We start from the raw sequence: 20,039 nt of genomic DNA, 5'->3' as shown, positions 1-20,039 counted from the left end.
CTGGTACTCCAGAAACCTTCCCACTCTTGCACACAACCTCATGCACTTGGAGCGGTTTATGTGAATGGGGCCTGGACCAGGGCTGTGGGCAGCACGCACTCTACACTGGATGGAGAGGAAGGCGCTGAAGAAGTACTGGTAAGATATAGAAAGGGGAACAAAAGATGACTTGAGATGTGGAGTCCTGGTCACAGGGCGAGACAACTTAACCCAGTGCTGGGTGCTGGGGTCTCAGAGGTGGGTGTGAGCACAGCCCCAGTCTGCCCTCCCTGCACCCTGAATCCCCTCATTACTGGACTCACACCCTGGACTGACAGTGACTTATGGCCTCACCGACCAGACCACAAGCTCCTTGAGGGAAGAAATGATTTTATTGAATGTTTTATCTACAGCATCTAGCATAGTGCCTGGGACAAACCCCAGGTCTACCAGTTACTGTCTCTGGGACCTTGCCAAGTCACTTCAACTCTCTAAGCCGTAATTTCCTAGTCTGTAGAGCGGAGGTAATAATACGCTCTACATCCATGGAGGAGGAAATGAGTGAATGTATGTAAAGCCCTTACTTAGCCCAGTGTCTGATTGAGAGTCAGAACTCAACAATGGTTTAGGTAATAGTAGTAGTACAAAACAGACCTTTATATATTTATTTTACAGAGACCTAAGGGTTCAGCTCAATCTGGTAAAAATGCACAGAGAGGCACATTTCCTTTAAAACAAACAAACAAACGAACAAAAAAGCAGTCTACATTTTAAAATAATAGCTGCTTTAAAAGTACCTAAAATCAAATGCACAAGCAAATGCTTGGTGAACTTGGGGCAAGAAAGAGGGATAAACATTCAAACAAATGACTACAAAATTATGTAATAAAAAAGCATAGCAAGAGTACATCCGAATTACTAACAGCAGAAAGGAGAGACAAAATACCGAATTTTGCCTGGACATACACAGAAAATTCACAGAGGAATAGGCAACACTTGAATTAAAAGCTGGAGAACTAAAATCTGGTTAAAGGGCTGGCAGATACAAAGGCACATAGGCAGGAGAGAGAATCCAGTGTGTCCAGGAATTGCAAGTCTGGCTATAAGCAGGGTCTGTGCAAAGGAGCAGCGGTAACACAATTCCCAGTGTGCTCTTCCAAGAAGAATGGGCTTCTCCTGGAAACACTAAAGAGCCAGGGTAGGAAGGGCACAGGCCCTCTGGTGGCTGTGTGCAAGGTGGGGAAAGGGGGCAAGACTGGGATGAACACAGGGCAGTGAAAGGGGCAGATCTGGGTTGGGGGAAAAGGGAATGGAGATGGGAATGGGACGTGAAGCAAGCCAGCTCAAGGAGCTAGGTAGAAACCAGCCTCAGGAAAACCCCAACTGGCCCCTCGCACTCCCCAAGATGCCTTCATATAAAGGTGGGGCTAAGTCAGAAAGAGAAAGACAAATACCATATGATATGGTTTATATCTGGAATCGAATATATGGCACAAATGAATCCTTCCACAAAAAAGAAAATCATGGACATGGAGAACAGACTTGGTTGCCAAGGGTGGTGGAGGCAGGGGGGAGTGGGATGGACTGGGAATTTGGGCTTAATGGATGCAAACCATTGCCTTTGGAATGGATAAGCAATGAGATCCTGCTGTATAGCACTGGGAACGATGGTCACTTATGATGGACTATGATAATGTGAGAAAAAAGAATGTATACATGTATGCGTAACTGGGTCACCTTGCTGGACAGTAAAAAGTAACAGAACACTGTAAACCAGCTACAATGGAAAAATAAAAATCATCACAAAATAAAAAAATAAACAAAGTGGGGGGTTAGGAGTTCAATCACCTGCTTCTCATTTGCTGCCTTATGATTTGTGTAACAGCAGAGGAGCAGGAATATGGAAAATTTCCAGCTGAAAGCTTTGACCCAAGAAAGCAGGCCCAGAGGTCAGAGTCACAACTGAGGACTGGACAAAACCACCCACAACAGGCCTGGGATCAGGGCCAGTGCTTTTCTACTCACATGCAAACCTGGGGCCGAAGTTTCAGGGACAAAACCTTTCAGGCATCCTTTTTTTGGTAAAGCTATTTACAGGAACCCAAGGTCCTCCAAGTACTTCAGAGAAATGGCTTGTATCTAGTTTGTTTGTAAAGAAAAAACAATAGCCTCTTTGCCCTACATGTTTGGGTGCCAACAGGAAGATATAATGACTCACCAAGTCTGTAGGGTCCCAGAAATCAGTGTGTCTGTCTGTCTATCTGCCTGTCGTCTGTCTGTCTCTCTCTCTCAATCTGTCTGTGATGGAAATATACGACTATCCTGTGAAAGGAGCTGCATCCTGATGGCCTCTGGAGGGGGTATGTCGGGAGGGAGGATTCAAGGCCATACATGACCATTCCTGCTACAACAAAATGGTTGCCTTAGCTGCTTCCTTCCTTGGTTTCAATCTAATTAGACAGAGCTAATGAGTAGGCAGCAATGGTGCTTGGTTCAGCTGTTCCAGACCCAAGTGTTTCTTCCTTATTAAAAACAAAGACACCCAAAGGCTCAATTTGGTTAAAATGCACACAGAGAGGCACAGTTCCTTAAAAAAAAAAAAAAATGTTTTGCATCAAAAAACGATATCTGTTTAATAAGTACCAAAAATCAGATGTACAATGGCAAGATCCCTGGCAGTACCTATGTGCATTGTCAGACATGTCAACATTAGAAAGAGATGCATAAGACCTGAGTTCTGGTGTTGGCTCACCCATTTACCAGCTGTATGATTCTGGGCAAGATATGTACCACCCTGAGCCTTGGCTTCCTCACTATCAAATGGGTATAATGCTCTGCCTATTTCATAGCATCTTGGGAAAGAAGGCATTTGGAAGTGTTTTGCAAACTGTAAAGTTCTGTCAACACCTGCTTAGTCAACACATATTTACTGAGCACCAGTAGGCCCCAGACATTGTTCCCCTTCAATTGTCACCACCACTACCAACACTGCACCTCTTTCAGCTTAGTCACTGGATGTCAATTTCAAATGTGGCCTGGTCTGTGGTCTCGAGCCATGCATCTGTTCATTCAGTACTTTTCCCCATTTAAGTATTAGTCGCTCGTCTTCATCAGGAGACACCTAATGCCATCTCAGCCCTAGGAGATGCCATCTCCCCTAAGTGATGATGGGGACCAGGGCCTCTTGGCATCTTTGCTGCCCCAGAGGGCCTGATCCTGAGAAGCTTCCAGTACCTTACTCTCCATAAGAGTGAGATAATTCTTACAACCAAAGTAGCCAAAGGTGGGAAGGGTAAGCAGGTAAACAGATGATAAGCCTGAGTGGTCATACCCTTTTGGTATCAAGAGTGCCTGGCTCTGTGTCCTCACCAGGTGACTTTACCTGTAGGCTCAGCCCCAGCCCAGCCCTGACCAGAGAGTCCTGTTTGGAAAGGTTTCCAGTATCTGAGGTTAGCAATGCAGACATAAGCTCAGGGTGCTGCCATTCTTGTTCTGACCTCTTCCTTGGTTTTCATCACTGGACATTATTCCAGAAACCATGCCCTCCTTGCTTTGTGCCAGAGGTTAGCAAATATGACTCTGAATTGTTTCTTCTATCTGAAGCTCCATGTGGTAAACCAAGACCAGAGTCCCATCTTGCTAGGACTCCAAGAAATTTCTGTGAGCCTCCTAAGACCAGAGCTTCTGGCAATTCATCTCCACATCCTCTGGTGTGCAGCTCAGCACCTGGCATGTTGTAGGCATGCAATAAATATTTAGAGAATGAAAGGTTTGCCCACTTGCCTAGATGACTGCAAACCATCTGCTCCTATGTCCCCTGCCCACTCCAAGGACCTCTTCAGTGGACATAAGTGCCCTTGCTATAGATGTGACCTCTGGCTGCTGTGCACTTCCCATAACCCCAGACCCCTGGGTCAAACCTACCTACTCCATTCCCAGTATGTCCCTTTCACTACTGGCTTCTATGAGCCGAGGCGCTAAGCAAGTTCTGACGTCTGATGGCTGGCTCAGTGTCCTAAACACACACACACACACACACACACACACACCCCTTTGCTCCTGGAATCTGAGAGTTAGCTCAGTTTGGGCCACCTGGCACCTTCTGGCTCCTGTGTGGAAAAGACTCAAGTTCTGTTCAACAAGCACTGTTGACACCAAGAGTGGAATGAGGGAGGCTCTGTTTAAGATCCTGAGGTTAACAGAAAATACCTCACTAAAACCTAAGCAAGAAGGAATCCAGGTGGATCTAGACTATTCCATATTAGATTTTTGACTCTACGAGGTTGCTTTAAATCTGATGATGTAAACAGGAAAACTTCTCTAATTCTTTATTTCTAGTTCTTTCCAGATCAGCAGATGAAAAGTAGATACAACACAAATGGAAAGTGATGACTTGAGATGTAGTTCTGGTCTCTTCCACTAACATGATGTGTGACCTCAGGCAAGCCACTCTCCTTATCTGGGCCTCCGTATCCTCCTTTGTACAGTCACAGGCTCAGATTTGTAATCCATTTCTAAGACCCCTTATATGCCTGACATTCAGCAATTTCCTTGCTATGGGGGGGGGGTTGTATCAGACCAGCATCAGCATCACCTGGGGGGGAGAGCTTGTTAGACCTGCGGAGCAGACCTACACCATCAGAAGCTGCATTTTAACAAGATCACTAAGTGATCTGCATGCACACTGCAGTTGGAGAAACCCTGTTCTATAGCTCCTCAAAGAGACCCAGGCCGACCTGGAGCATGACATCTTCTGCAGGAAGCTGGAAGAAGGATGAGTCTGTCACAGGACTTTGCGAAATGTGATTAGAAGCAGCTGGCCAGTAGTAAGGGCTGCAGAGAGATGCTGCAAGATTCTTTTAAACTCAGCTGCGATCCATAAAATATCTCTCAAGTACTTAGAGTCTCTATATTTGAAGTCTTTAGATAAAATGACTTAAAAATACTAATTATGCACGGAAGTCTAACCATGAACCAAGCATTAGTGAATCCAGAGCTCCTTCTGTACTGGCAGGTGGCCAGCAAGCACTGAACAGAGCTCTAAAATCAGCAAAGAGGTCACCTCTGAAACCACAGCACTGCTCCCAGCCCCACTGGTCCCTGAATGGTCCTTGTCTACTGGAGGCCTTCCATCTCAGTTGGAATCTGATGGATAGGCCCATATTCAAAGGAATGCTGCCCAGACCTGCAAGTGGGACAGAGGTGGGACAGGGCCACAACTCTGGGATCACAGACCCGACAAAGAGTCAATCCCATGGGGCAGAAAGAGAAGGGGAGAAGCACAGACTGGAAGCAACATAGACTAAACAAACCTTGTCCTTGCTTCCAAATCCAGGGAGAAGACCAGCTTCTGGCTTGGTGACTATCCAGCTGAGAAAGTCTCGCTTGGCCAATGAGGCTTTGAGACAAGCAGGAAAAACATCCTAAGCCCGGGATTCCTTATGTCCCTGGGAGGCAGCCTCTCTGCCCATTCCCCACTCCCCCAGATGAGGGTCACCACTTGCTCCTCTAACATGGGATTCGACCCCACACTGAAGAATTATTTATCTCTGTTTGCATGGCTATCTCACTCACTGTGTAAGGGCCATATCGCAATTTCCTGTTTCCTTAGCAATGGAGGACACAGGAGGAGAAAGGATGGGAGGGGGAGAGAGGGGAAGAGAGAGGAAGGGAGGGTGGGGAGGAAAGGCTCAGCCTTGACAACTATGCAGGTCTTCAGCAAGCTAGGAAGGGACTCCTTTCCTGAGGCATTCTCAATGTCAGTGCTCATCTTTCATCCAAAGCACACTGAAAAAATAACCTATAACCCCCCCACCCCAAGTCTAGCTCTGAAATCCCTCAATGCATCTGCCAAAGGGCCCTCTTCCACCATATGTTTTCAGGATCACACAATAACTACATACATCATCAGTAGAGATTTCTGACCACATCATTTCCCCAACTCTGATAGAATTCTCAAGTGCGACTATAACATTCTCCATAAGCCATCAGCTACAGCTAGACTCTGCCTCCAAAGATCAGTCTCCAAGCCCTCCACACCCCACACAGAACCTAAAGGAGCAAAGTGATAGGACTCCTGAGTACCTCCTGATCATCTGTCCCCTCCCTCTTTTCTTTGCTTTTTAGGGCTGCACCTATAGCATGTGGAAGTTCCCAGGCTAGGGGTCGAGTTGGAGCTACAGCTGTCAGCCCACACCACAGCCACAGCAACAAGGGATCCGAGCCACATCTGCTATCTACACCACAGCTCACAGCAGCGCTGGATTCCTGACCCATTGATCGAGGCCAGGGATCGAACCTGCATCCTCATGGATACTAGTCAGATTTGTTTCTGCTGCATCACAATGGGAACTCCCTGGTTATCCTTCTTAAACAATCCTACTCTTACCATGGTGGGAGGTGTAGGCAAGATGACTCTGAGCACTTACCAAATGGACTCCAGCCAACCCCATCCTCACTTAGGGAGCCATCCCTAAGTGCTGACCCCTGGCGACCTCCAAGATTCACCTTCTTGGGAATGCCTTCTCTGACCACGAATGTTGCATCAGATGCCCACCCCCACTCTCCCATCTTGTACAGCACACACCTACCTGTCTCACTCAGGCACTGCACGCTCTGTGAGGACAGGATGGTAAAACTTGTCTCTGTATCTATGGTGGCTGACACATAGAAGTCATTCAACAAATGTTTTATGAGTGAATGAATGAATGGACCAACCAACGAAAAACCAACCAAGGGCCAAAGATCATGGATTCAGTTTTATCTTGGCCAGTCAAGACTGCCCTTCAGATGCATTGTGAGTTAGGCCTACTTCTCATCCCGGAAGCTAGAAGAGAAGAACCAGGAGGTTAAATCTGGAAAAATCTGAGATTCAAACTGCCTTGGATTTTTTTCTGGCCCAAAGTATATGACTAACAAGTAGGTTATTCTCACCTATTTCAGGTTCTGCAATGTTGTGCTGCTCTTACCAGAATTGTTAGGTCAGAAATTTATTCTTTAGAAATAGGATAATGTTTATATTTTAGTTATTAAATGCAATGTGAAAGAACTCAGCACACATTCGTTATTTAAATTAATATTTGCTGAACCTCAATCTATGGAATTCTATTTCTCTATGCCATGAACTAGGAATTTGCAAATAGTCAGAGTTACAGAACCACTCTGGGCCACCCACTTTCGTGAATATAAAAGCACTTAAGTAAGGCAAGCTGACTTTGGTGGAATAGCCTCTATTTTTCATCCACTTATATAACTCTGCATTGTCAAAGTGCACCAATAACTGGTGCTGTCATCTCTCATGCCCCCAAGAAAAACCTCCTTTGGGGCTCTTTCTACATTTATTTTCAATTGCCAGATCCCCAGAGGAAAAAAAATCAAATCACTGACGCTATTTCAAACTTCATGCTCAAGGCAGCCACTAAGAGGATAATAGGGCAGCTCCGCTTTTGCTCTCTTTGAGGCAGGAAGACACCCCATGGCTGTGAGGGAAAGGCAGGACACGTGTGAGGACATTCAAAATATAGCGAGGAAACCCAAAACAACAGCAAGATAAGAGGAGCTGGAAGAAAAGGCTGTTTGGAACCATGAATCATTCCAAGGTAACTTAGGTGATTACATAAGAGACCAAATGAGCTTTCAGAATTGCCATTCACTTATTGTTTCATCCATTCATGCGTTCATTCAGTAAACATTCACTGGGCACCCACTGTATGCCAGGCACTGTGCCAGGCAGGCGGGCTACATAGGGAGGGTTTCTAGTAAGGAGCTGTGCTCTGTGTTCCTGCCTCACTAGCTTTCCTTCAGATTGTTGTGCAAGATCCTTTCATGCTTCTACACAGGTCTCAGCTTAAACATTTCTCCTCTAGGAGGTTCTGCCTGATTCGTACCCCATCTTCTCACCCAGGATTAGATTAGGCATGCCTGTTACATGCTCCCACAGCACCTCCTTTCTAACGCTATGTAGTTGTCATTACTTTGTCTTCCACAAAAGATGGTAAGCTCCATGTGGACAGGGACTGCCTCTCCAATGACGGGCACTGTGGCTGAAATGTAATACAACCTAGTAAATATTCACTGAACAGAAAAATGACCTGGGGTTTATGGGTGAACTATAGGCCTTGACAGGTAAGTTGAAAGAAGTATGGGATTTGGGGTTCAACAGACTCAAATTTGAAGCCCAGCTCCAGTACTCACTAGCTGTGTCACACTAAGCAAGTCCCAGGATCCCTTGACATCTCAGTTTCCTCCTCTGTAAAATGAGATACTACTTCATGAAGATGTGGTAAAAATTAAATAATAGGAAGTGGGTAAAGTGACTGGCACAAAATAGATGCTGACAAATAATACCTCCCTACACCTACCCCCACCCCAACTCTTCTATAGTGAAAAAAGGATTGATAACAGCAAGGCAGGGCCCCAACCCTAGAGGAACTTATCAACTTATCAAGATAAGGATCGGGCACAGGGTCACAAGACTGGAACCAAGCAGGTCAGGACGGGGTAGCAGCAGCCCAATGACATAACGGACTCCCAGGCTGAGAACTTGAGCTTCTTCAATCTACCTAATCAAGGTACAACATTGGGCCCAGGATCCAGCCTGCAGATTTGGAGATCAAATGGCTGTGGCTTTGGAAGGAGATGGCAGAGACAGAGCTCAATCCTCATGCCAGCAAATGGCCTTTGAAGCTTTCAAAAAAAAAGCACCCATAACTAACTTCCCCAAATATGCCATCTGTAGGGAAGGGAAGGGAACCCAAAGGTCTACAATGGGCTACAGTCACTTCCTAAGACCAGCGAAGGGCGAAAGCATTGGAGTGCAATGGGAAGAGCATTAGGCCTAGACTTAGGGTAGAGCTCAAGTCCAAATTCTGCCCCCTATCAGATGTGTGCTATGGGACAAGCCTTCCCCTTATCTAGAACTCATTTCACCGTCTGTAAATGGATACATGGAAGGGACAGGACTAGGATGATGTCTCAAGGCCCTTACAGCACTCCAGAGCTGAAATTCCAGATGCATGTCAACCAGCTGTGATCAGAAGGCAAAGGGAGGCTCTTCAACCTCGCACACTGCTGACCTGCTGTTCTGCTGTGCTCTCCATTGCACGGCCCATGAAATGGTCATAAGGGAAAGCTAATACAGCATTTCCTAAGACTATTTAGTCTCCCGATTCAGCACTGCACCTGTTCCTTCTGCTTTTGCAACTTACTAGATAATATCATCATAGGCACGCCCCTGAAACAGCCACCATTTGTCATCTGCTTGGATAGTTCAGGTCTCTCTTTTTTTTTTAAGACTAACTAGAGTATTATAAAGACTAATCAATAAAACTGCTAAATAAAACTGACCCAGAAAACAATTTTCTCCTTACTTTGTTTCCATGACAATAGCAATACCTTTAATGAACTGCTGATCTGCACTAGAAATCAGACCACTATTAGAAGGGAATTGGGGGCAAACATACAACACCTACCTCGAAACAAGTAATGCCACACAGGATAATGTAACCCATTCATAACCTAGAGCCTTTCTCTTATGGATACAATATTATAAATGATACTCAATATCCCAGGCCTGCTGCCTTACAACAAAATCCACTCTCACACCTAAACACTTACCCAACTAAGTACCTCTTAATATATCCCATATATTCTTCTTAGGTATGGAGAAACAGTGGTAAAACACAGATTCTATCCATAAACAAAGTCTGGGGCTACAGGTTAAGTGGTCCCAGCTGTGGAAGAAAAAGTGACAGAAAAGAACCCAGTCCATATGCCAGAAAATGGCTTCTGCAGGCACTTGGGCCAAAGAATGTATTGCAAAGAGTTCCTGTTGTGGCTCAGCAGGTTAAGAATCCAACTAGAATCCATGAGGATGTGGGTTCAATCCCTGGCCTTGCTCAGTGGGTTAAGGATCTTGTGTTGCCTTGAGCTGTGGCATAGGTCGCAGATGTGGCTCGGATTTGGCATTGCTATGGCTGTGGTGTAGGCTGGCAGCTGTAGCTCCAATTTGACCCTGAGCCTAGGAACTCCCATATGCCTCACATGCAGCCCTAAAAAAAAAAAGAGAAGAAGAATGGATTGCAAAACACTGCCTGATATCCATACCAGAGAAGCCACATACCTCTGAGGCAATGGGTTTTCAAAGTGTGGTCCCAGGCTATGGGCATCGATACCACCTAGGGACTTGTTAGAAATCATTCTCAGGCTCCACCCCAGACCTGCTCAGTCAGAAACTCCTGGGTTGGGCCCAGCAGTCTGTTTCAACAAGTCCTCTGGGTGATTCCAGTGCATGTTCAAGTTTGAGCATCACTGCCTCAGAGCATCCCAAATGCATATTAGCTGCAGTTAAAAAAACAAAACAAAACTACGTTGTCTATTAAACCTAAGAGAAAAACAAGAAAACCAGGTAAGAAATAGCTTTTTTTTTTTTTTTAATTATCTTAAAGGTTGATATTTTGGAAAAAGCAGACTCATTAGAAGGACGAGACAGAAATGCTGGTTCTGATGCCAAGGGGAATGTCTTCACATAGTCAGGAGCCTCTGAGGCATAAGGCCCCAAGCCTTTTCCCATGTGGTGCTTCATTTCCAAATATAGGCCTTTTCTGTCCCTTTAGCTGAGAACTCGTCACTTTAAACGTTGTTCCCACACATTCACCATCAGGGCTCTCAGCAACCACAAATAAGGTCACTTTTTTTTTTTTTTTTTTTGACTCATAAATAGGACGATGAGGATGAGAAGCAAAAAAAAGGAGCATTATCCTCCATCATGCTCCATCATAAGTGACTAGATATAGTTCCCAGTGCTATACATACAGCAGGATCTCATTGCTTATCCATTCCAAAGGCAATAGTTTGCATCTATTAACCCCAAATCCCCAGTCCATCCCAGCATGATGGAGGATAATGTGAGAAAAAGAATGTATATATGTATGTGTGACTGGGTCACCTTGCTGCACAGTAGTAGAAAATTGACAGAACACTGTAAGCCAGGTATAATGGAAAAAATAAAAGTAATTTTAAATAAAATTTAAAAAAAGGAGCAGTGAAGGACTTGAGAGTGAAGTCACTAAATTAAAAAATGAAGGGAGAATTAAAAGAGGGAGCAAGAAACAGGTGAGGACATATAAGAGGGACATTGATTAAGGTAAGATTTGCTGAACTCTGAATAACAAAAGAAGAGGAAGGTAGGACCAGCTCGAGAAGGAGTAAAGAGGTAATGAAAGAATGCTGAGATATTTCTTGGCCTCTGCCAACAGATGGTGATATAAACTCTGCACAGAGTAGTTGTTATCCAAAAGCTATAGTTTCGATTTGCCTTTTTTTTGTTTTTATTGCTTTGTCGTGGGAATGGTGAGACAGAGCCAACTTCAAGTTGGGTGGCTGGGGACAGGGAGAGCATTATGAGCAATGGGTTGCTTTTATGCATGTTAATTCAGTCAGTGACCTTAATTAAAGAGTATCATAATATTTTAAAATGTGGGAGCAACCATGTAATAAAAAGGTGCCCATGATGAGGAAGGCTATACTGAGTTATACATTAATATTTTATTGCAACTAAATTTTAAGATAGTACATTTGATTTTAAAGTATCTATTTTCCTGGAATGAAACTCAATGTCAAGTCAGGTCTAATTTTATGATCCAAATGCAATTTTCCTCCAGCATACCACAAAAATGTTAATTACTGAGGAAGACAATAATAATGAAAAGTCTGCTATACCATAACAGAAAATTTCCTGTAGAAATGATCTGAGGCTCTATAGGTCAGAAAGGAAAAGACATATATGGTTAATCATAAATCCATCTAAAGATAGTTTATTTCTAATATCTTTCATCTTAAATGGAAGCTTAAACAACTCTTTGGGCTTGGAGGGTTGTAAATTTAATGATGTTGTTCCAATTCACTACTGGTTCCCATTGATTTTCGCTCATTTTAATCTGTATTGATTGATTAATGTCATTTTGTGACATCCAAATGGCAGAGTGAGGAAGAAAAATGATATGCATTGAGTTGGACCTCTACTGGAAACAGTACTACCCTGGAAATCAAGAAACCTGGGTTTTGGTATTTGTTCCCTTCTACTACCTGTCACCCTGGGAAGGTCACTTCCACTCTCTGGACTTCAAGTTCCTCATATATTAAACAGAATAGTAATCTTAGCAAAATTCACCAAATTGTTGTGTGAGCAGTTGAGAAAACAAGGAATTGTGGAGTTCCCGTCATGGCACAGTAGTTAGCAAATCTGACTAGGAACCATGAGGTTGCGGGTTCAATCCCTGGCCTTGCTCGGTGGGTTAATGATCCGGCGTTGCCATGAGCTGTGGTGTGGGTCGCAGACGCAGCTTGGATCCCGCGTTGCTGTGGCTCTGGCGTAGGCCGGTGGCTACAGCTCCGATTGGACCCCTAGCCTGGGAACCTCCAAATGCTGCGGAAGTGGCTCTAGAAAAGGCAAAAAAAAAAAAAAGAAAAGAAAGAAAAGAAAAGAAAACAAGGAATTGCTAATATAAGATAGTATCTAGATTTCCCTAAATTCAACCCAAACAAGCAAACATACCCTCACTGAAAAACAAACTACTTTTCAAAGCTTTTAAAATTTGGCAAAGATAAATATGCTAATTTAAGGATCACAGACATCAAGGTAAGCAAGTAGAAAAACTGGGAAATAGTTCTCGGTATTGTTAATACTCAGATTTTGGATCATTAAAACAAGTGTCTTTGGAAAAACTGAGTTTGAATAATCCTAAACATGATGTTAGAGTTACCATAGCAACAGATGTGACCATTCATTGGGACAATCAATAAGAGGCTCTGCTATTCCTATGACGACCGCTGCAAGAAAGATTCTACTAAAGGTGGTACCTCTATGCGTATACTTCTCTGAAACATACAGTTTCAAAATGCTCACAGAATTAACAAGATTCAAGTGATTTTTAGAATAAATTGAATAATAAAAAACACTAGGATTTTTTTTTTAAAGTGTTGAGATGCCTGAATGAAAGTTATTAGCTGGATATATATATATATATCACTGGTATTATCCAGGAAGGGACACCAGCCAAATGAGTCTATAAACAATTTACTCTGAATGTTTCTTGAGCTGCCATATTAATAAAAGGTAATATAACACATGGTAAATATGTATTCAATAAAACAACAGCTTTCAACCTCTCTTGATTATTAGTGGATAGTCAAATTCAAACAAGCCAACCAGCCTTCAAACAATTCAGATCACAGAACTAGACAAATATTAGCTTAGCTTGCTTCCCAGCTGGTGCCCAGACAGAGTTCAATCCATTTACAGGAGAAAAGAAATCATCTGTGTCATTTATCTTTACTTCACTGTCCTGCTGAACCCATCTATCTGATAGCTCTCCTCCAGGTAAGACCCACGGCTCAGACATTAGCCCTGCTATTAATGACAGCAATGGTCCCCTTCAGTGTCACGGGACTCGTGGTGAGCCACAACTGGGGGAATCTTAATGTAAAAACGTCATAAAAGACCCTTAATCCTCTGGCAATTCCAAAACAAACAAATCTCTAGGCCTCTGGGCTACATGAGATTTGTAGCCAGGGGTGAAAAAGGAGCCAGAGACCAAGATGTACTAGGTAACCTCAACCAAGTGAGTTTCTAATAAAATCACACAGCCAAAAAAATTTATCCTAATTGATTTTTATAACTATAAATACAATTATTTGCAGAAAGAAAACTCCATCTACAATTCCACCATCTACACCTTTTTTTCACTATTCAACATTTCCTTTATATCCATATCTGAGCACAAACAGAATTTTACCCGAGATATGACTGACACTTCCCATTTCTCAATCTAGAGAAAGGGTTCTGACTGCATCCTAGAGAGACCTTGTGTTTCTTAGACATACCTCAGGAGCTCCCAGGAAGATCAGGCCCGCCAGCAGGCAGCCACATTGTAAGGCTTCATTCTCCTGCACCCCACATTCCTGCCCCTATGTCCAGTTCATTCAGACAGTTTCGTTTTTATCTGATTTACATATTGAGGTTCTGTATAAAATTTTATTTGAAAAATTTGAAAAACTGTTCTATTACTACTAAGCATTTAAAAACAAAGCATGCAAAGAGTCATGAGATGCTGGAGCTAGACAGAACCTTAGAGAGCCAATGCTTTTATTTTACAGATGCTAAAAGGAGACTCAAAGGGAAGAAAGACTTGCTCAAGCTCATACAGGCAATTAGGAACTAGAATTAGATCCCAGGTCTCCATCCCCAATTCAAAACTCCTACTCTTTTTACAAAAAAAAAAATTTTTTTTTTTGTATTCTCAGGGCCACACCCATGGCACATGGAGGTTCTCAGGCTAGGGGTCCAATCAGAGCTACAGCTGCCGGCCTACACCACAGCCACAGCAATGCTAGATCTGAGCCGCATCTGCGACCTATACCATAGCTCACAGCAACACCGGATCTTTAACCCACTGAGTGAGGCCAGGGATCGAACCCACCACCTCATGGTTACTAGTTAGGTTCTTTAACACCACTCAGCCACAACGAGAACTCCACAAATTTTTTAATTTTTATTTTTATGGCCACATCTATGGTTTATGAGGTTTCTAGGCCAGAGACTGACCCAGCTGACAGTTGTGGCAACACCAGATCTTTTAATTCACTGCGCCAGGCCAGGGATCAAACCCACACTGCCACAGAGACAATGCTGGATCCTTACCCCACTGTGCCACAGCAGGAACTCCAAAGATCCTATTCCTAATTCAGGAAATATCCATTCACTCCTACAATAAATATTTGATAAATATTTAGTAGAATTTGATAAATGCTACTGTGTGCCAGGCACTGACTTAAGCATTGCAAAGTTAAAAGATTCCTGTTCTCATGCCACTTAAAATTTACTAGAGGAACACAGATGATAAATACGACAAATGAGTATAGACTGTATTAGAAAGCAATTAAGTACAGAAGAGGGATGGGGGTTCCAGGGTGGGAGGTTAGAGGTTGCAACTTGTGAATTTCCTCAAAGATTACTGTCATTTGGTCTTTATGTACCTGGTTAAGAATGTGTATATATATGCTATAATCCTTGCTAACTCAAGCTCACTAATTCAGAAGAAGAAATAACCTAATGTTAAGTCTATCTGAAAGTTCCCAGGGCTTTATCCACTTTTTTTTTTTCAATGGCATACAAAGCAAATCAGTATAACAAGTAGTGTAATATAACTCTTTGGTTAAAAAAAAAAAAATTAAACAGAAAGATGGTGATGCAGGAAGATCCTGAACTCACCTCCTCTCATCAATACACTGAACTGACAGGTTTATATGGAGCAATTTCCTCTGAAGAAAACCTACTGGCAGAGCAACCTCTTCACATTGGGCTAAAGAGAGGGAAGACACATCACAGCAGGTTGGAAAGGCTGAGCCACAATCTTGCCAAAAACCCTACCTTAGCACACAACCCATAATCAGGAGGGAACTCAAAACCCAGAGCTTCTCCCAGAGGAGCAAAGGCACCCCAAATTTTAAGACTGGCACCTGAGAAACGAGTCCCCAAAACATCTAGCTCTGAGGACCAACAGGGCTCTCGTGGGACTGTAAATTGAGGAATGTCTCTTCAAGGGCCCAGACAGAGACTCACCTGCCCCAGGGCCCAATGCAGAAGCAGTCCTTTGAAAAATGCCTACTCTATGTGAATGAGACTCATTTTCTTTTTTATTTATTTAATTTTTAAATTTTTTATTATAGTTGATTTACAATGTTCTGTCAATTTCTTTTTTTTTTTTTTTGTCTTTTGTTGTTGTTGTTGTTGCTATTTCTTGGGCCGCTCCCGCGGCATATGGAGGTTCCCAGGTCAGGGGTTGAATCGGAGCTGTAGCCACCGGCCTACGCCAGAGCCACACCAACACGGGATCCGAGCCGCGTCTGCAACCTACACCACAGCTCACGGCAACACCGGATCGTGAACCCACTGAGCAAGGGCAGGGACCGAACCCGCCACCTCATGGTTCCTAGTCGGATTCATTAACCACTGCGCCACGACGGGAACTCCTGTTCTGTCAATTTCTGATGTACAGCAAAGTGCCCAGTTATACACATATATATACATTCTTTTTTTTTCACATTAGCCTCCATCATGTTCCATCACAAGTGATTAGATATAGTTCCCTGTGTTAAACAGCACGATCTCATTGCTTGTCCACTCCAAATGCCATAGTTTGTATCTATTATGACAAAGTGCCAGTCCATCCCACTCCCTCCCCTTCCCCCCCATTTCCCCTTGGCAACCACAAGCCTGTTCTCCGTGTACACGAGTTTGTATCTTTTCTGTAGGTACTACCTGTAATACCTCATTTTAATTTTGATTTGCATTTCTCTAACAATTAGTGATGTTGAGCATTTTTTCATGTGTCTGTTGGCCATCTACATGCCTTCTTTGGAGAAATGTTTATTTCGGTCTTCTGCCCATTTTTCCATTAGGTTGGTTTTTTTGCTGCTGAGTTGTATGAGTTATTTGTATATTTTGGAGGTTAAGCCCCTTTCAGCTATATCGTTTAAAACTATTTTCTCCCGTTCTATAGATTGTCTTCTTGGGTTCTGGGTCTTTTTTTTTTAATGGCTTCCTTTGCTGTACAAAAGCTTGTAAGTTTGATTAGGTCCCATTGGGAGACTCATTTTCTAATTCTTTTTTTTTTGGTCTTTTTGCCATTTCTTGGGCTGCTCCCATGGCATATGGAGGTTCCCAGGGCAGGGGTCTAATCGGAGCTGTAGCCACCGGCCTACGCCAGAGCCACAGCAATGCAGGATCCAAGCCATGTCTGCAACCTACGCCATAGCTCATGGCAACACCAGATCCTTAACCCACTGAGGCCAGGGATCGAACCCACAACCTCAAGGTTCCTAGTCAGATTTGTTAACCACTGAGCCATGACAGGAACTCCTCATTTTCTAATTCTAAATGTTGGTCTGTGGGGCAGGGGCCTGCCAGGATACTCTCCTGGGACTGAGGCCGTTAGAAGCTATCTTCTGCACTCTCTCTGCCCTGCTAACATCAGCAAGTGCCATCTTTTTTTTTTGTCTTCTCTTTTTTTTTCTTTTTTCTCTTTTCTTAATTTTCTTATTTTTTTCTTTTCCCTTTTTCTTTCTTTCAGTGAGTGCCATCTTTGCACACACACCCCACCCTGACCCCACCTTGCTTCACAGCACCAGTATCTCTGAGAAGGAAGTTTCTTTTTTTTTTTGGCTTTGAAATAACTTTTATTTTTTTATTTTATTTTTATTTTTTATTTTCCCACTGTACAGCAAGGGGATCAAGTTATCCTTACATGTATACATTACAATTACATTTTTCCCCACTGTTTTTTCTGTTGCAACATGAGTATCTAGACAGAGTTCTCAATGCTACTCAGCAGGATTAATAAATTCAGCAAAGTAGCAGGATATAAGATTAACATTCATTAGTCAGTTGCATTTCTGTACACCAGCAATGAAATATTAGAAAAGGAATACAAAAATACGATACCTTTTAAAATCGCACCTCACAAAATCAAATACCTCAGAATACACCTGACCAAAGAGGTAAAGGACCTATATGCTGAGAACTATAAAACTTTAATCAAAGAAACCAAAGAAGATGTAAAGAAATGGAAAGATATTCCATGTTCCTGGATTGGGAAAATCAATATTGTAAAAACGGCCATACTACCCAAAGCAATCTACAGATTCAATGCAATCCCTATCAAATTACCCATGACACTTTTCACAGAACTAGAACAAACAATCCAAACATTTATATGGAACAAAAAAAGACCCAGAATTGCCAAAGCAATCCTGAGAAACAAAAACCAAGTAGGAGGTATAACTCTCCCAGACTTCAAGAAATACTACAAAGCCACAGTCATCAAAACAGTGTGGTACTGGTATCAAAACAGACAGACAGACCCATGGAACAGAATAGAGAACCCAGAAATAAACCCTGACACCTCTGGTCAATTAATCTTTGACAAGGGAGGCAAGAACATAAAATGGGAAAAAGAAGGTCTATTCAGCAAGCATTGCTGGGAAACCTGGACAGCTGCATGCAAAGCAATGAAACTAGAACACACCATGCACACCATGCACAAAAATAAACTCAAAACGGCTGAAAGACTTAAATATACGACAGGACACCATCAAACTCCTAGAAGAAAACATAGGCAAAATACTCTCTGACATCAACATCATGAATATTTTCTCAGGTCAGTCTCCCAAAGCAATCGAAATTAGAGCAAAAATAAACCCATGGGACCTCATCAAACTGAAAAGCTTTTGCACAGCAAAGGAAACCAAAAAGAAACCAAAAAGACAACTTTCAGAATGGGAGAAAATAGTTTCAAATGATACAACCGACAAGGGCTTAATCTCTAGAATATATAAGCAACTTATACAACCCAACAGCAAAAAAGCCAATCAATCAATGGAAAAATGGGCAAAAGTCCTGAATAGACATTTCTCCAAGGAAGATATACAGATGGCCAGCAAACACATGAACAAATGCTCAACATCGCTGATTATAAGAGAAATGCAAATCAAAACTACCATGAGATACCACCTCACCCCAGTCAGAATGGCCATCATTAATAAATCCACAAATAACAAGTGCTGGAGGGGCTGTGGAGAAAAGGGAACCCTCCTGCACTGTTGGTGGGAATGCAAACTGGTACAGCCACTATGGAGAACAGTTTGGAGATACCTTAGAAATCTATACATAGAACTTCCATATGACACCGCAATCCCACTCGTGGGCATATAACCAGACAAAACTCTACTTAAAAGAGACACGTGCACCCGCATGTTCATTGCAGCACTATTCACAATAGCCAGGAGATGGAAACAACCCAAATGTCCATCGACAGATGATTGGATTAGGAAGATGTGGTATATGTGCACAATGGAATACTACTCAGCCATAAAAAAGAATGACATAATGCCATTTGCAGCAACATGGATGGAACTAGAGACTCTCATACTGAGTGAAATGAGCCAGAAAGACAAAGACAAATACCATATGATATCACTTATAACTGAAATCTAATATCCAGCACAAATGAACATCTCCTCAGAAAAGAAAATCATGGACTTGGAGAAAAGACTTGTGGCTGCCTGATGGGAGGGGGAGGGAGTGGGGGGGATCGGGAGCTTGGGCTTATCAGACACAACTTAGAATAGATTTACAATGAGAAGGAAGTTTCAACACACCTCTGGTAACCTAGTTTTTATGTCTGGTAACCCAGTTTTTGTGGCTGGCACCTGGGGGAAGCCCCGATTGCCTGGCTCTGGAGGGTAGGGGTCTCACATTCCTGGGTCCCATGGGACTGTAAATTGAAGAGACAGTTCTTGGCAGATCACCATTCACAGGGCATTGCACAGTCAGCCCCAGCCTTTCTGAGAAAGAGGCCTATATGCTTGACCAGAAGCTTTGGCCTGAGAGGCAGGTTTCTGGTTTGGCACACCTAAAGCGGCCAACAGAGGAGCTCTCAGGAAATGGAGGCTGAAGAATGCAATTTTTCTTCTTCTTTTTTGTAACTGAAGTATAGTTGCTATACAATATTATATAAGTTATGTAAGGTGTGCAATATAGTGATTCACAATTTTTAAAGGTTATACTCCATTTACAGCTATTACAGAACATTGGCTATATTCCCCAGTTGTGCAATATATCTTTGTATCTTATTTTATACTTAATAGTTTGTACCTCTTAATCCCCTACCCTTATATTGCCCCTCCTCCCTTTCTTCTCCCCACATATAATCACTAGTTTGTTGGAGAATGCAATTTTTACACTCTCCCTCTGCCAGTAAGACACTGCCTTAGCTTGCCAGTGTCTTACAGAAAGGAGCTTAGACCCTTCTCTGGTGCCCTGATTTTTGCAGCTGCTGCCAGGGGAACATCTCTGCATCACCTGGCTCTGAGGACCAGTGGGGCTTACACTCATGGACCTCACAAGACTACAACCAAAGCAGAAAGAATTCTAAAACAGCTACCACCTCAGAGCACAGCAAGAGGCAACAGACCCAGGAGCTCGGTCTTTTTGGAAAGAGGCC

The 20,039-nt window shown here is 43.0% G+C and overlaps 1 protein-coding gene across 5 annotated transcripts in view; it reads right to left on the bottom strand.

Annotated features, from left to right (window-relative positions):
* Positions 1–20,039, bottom strand: part of SERGEF (secretion regulating guanine nucleotide exchange factor) — a 242,637-nt gene that overhangs the window by 137,478 nt on the left and 85,120 nt on the right. The gene's annotated exons all lie outside the window — the stretch shown is intronic.

This window comes from Phacochoerus africanus, chromosome 4 (genome assembly GCF_016906955.1).
Source record: "Phacochoerus africanus isolate WHEZ1 chromosome 4, ROS_Pafr_v1, whole genome shotgun sequence".
NCBI classification, from domain to species: Eukaryota; Metazoa; Chordata; class Mammalia; order Artiodactyla; family Suidae; genus Phacochoerus; species Phacochoerus africanus.
Note: the sequence above shows the minus strand (reverse complement) of the source record. Positions and strands in the feature narration are given on the sequence as shown.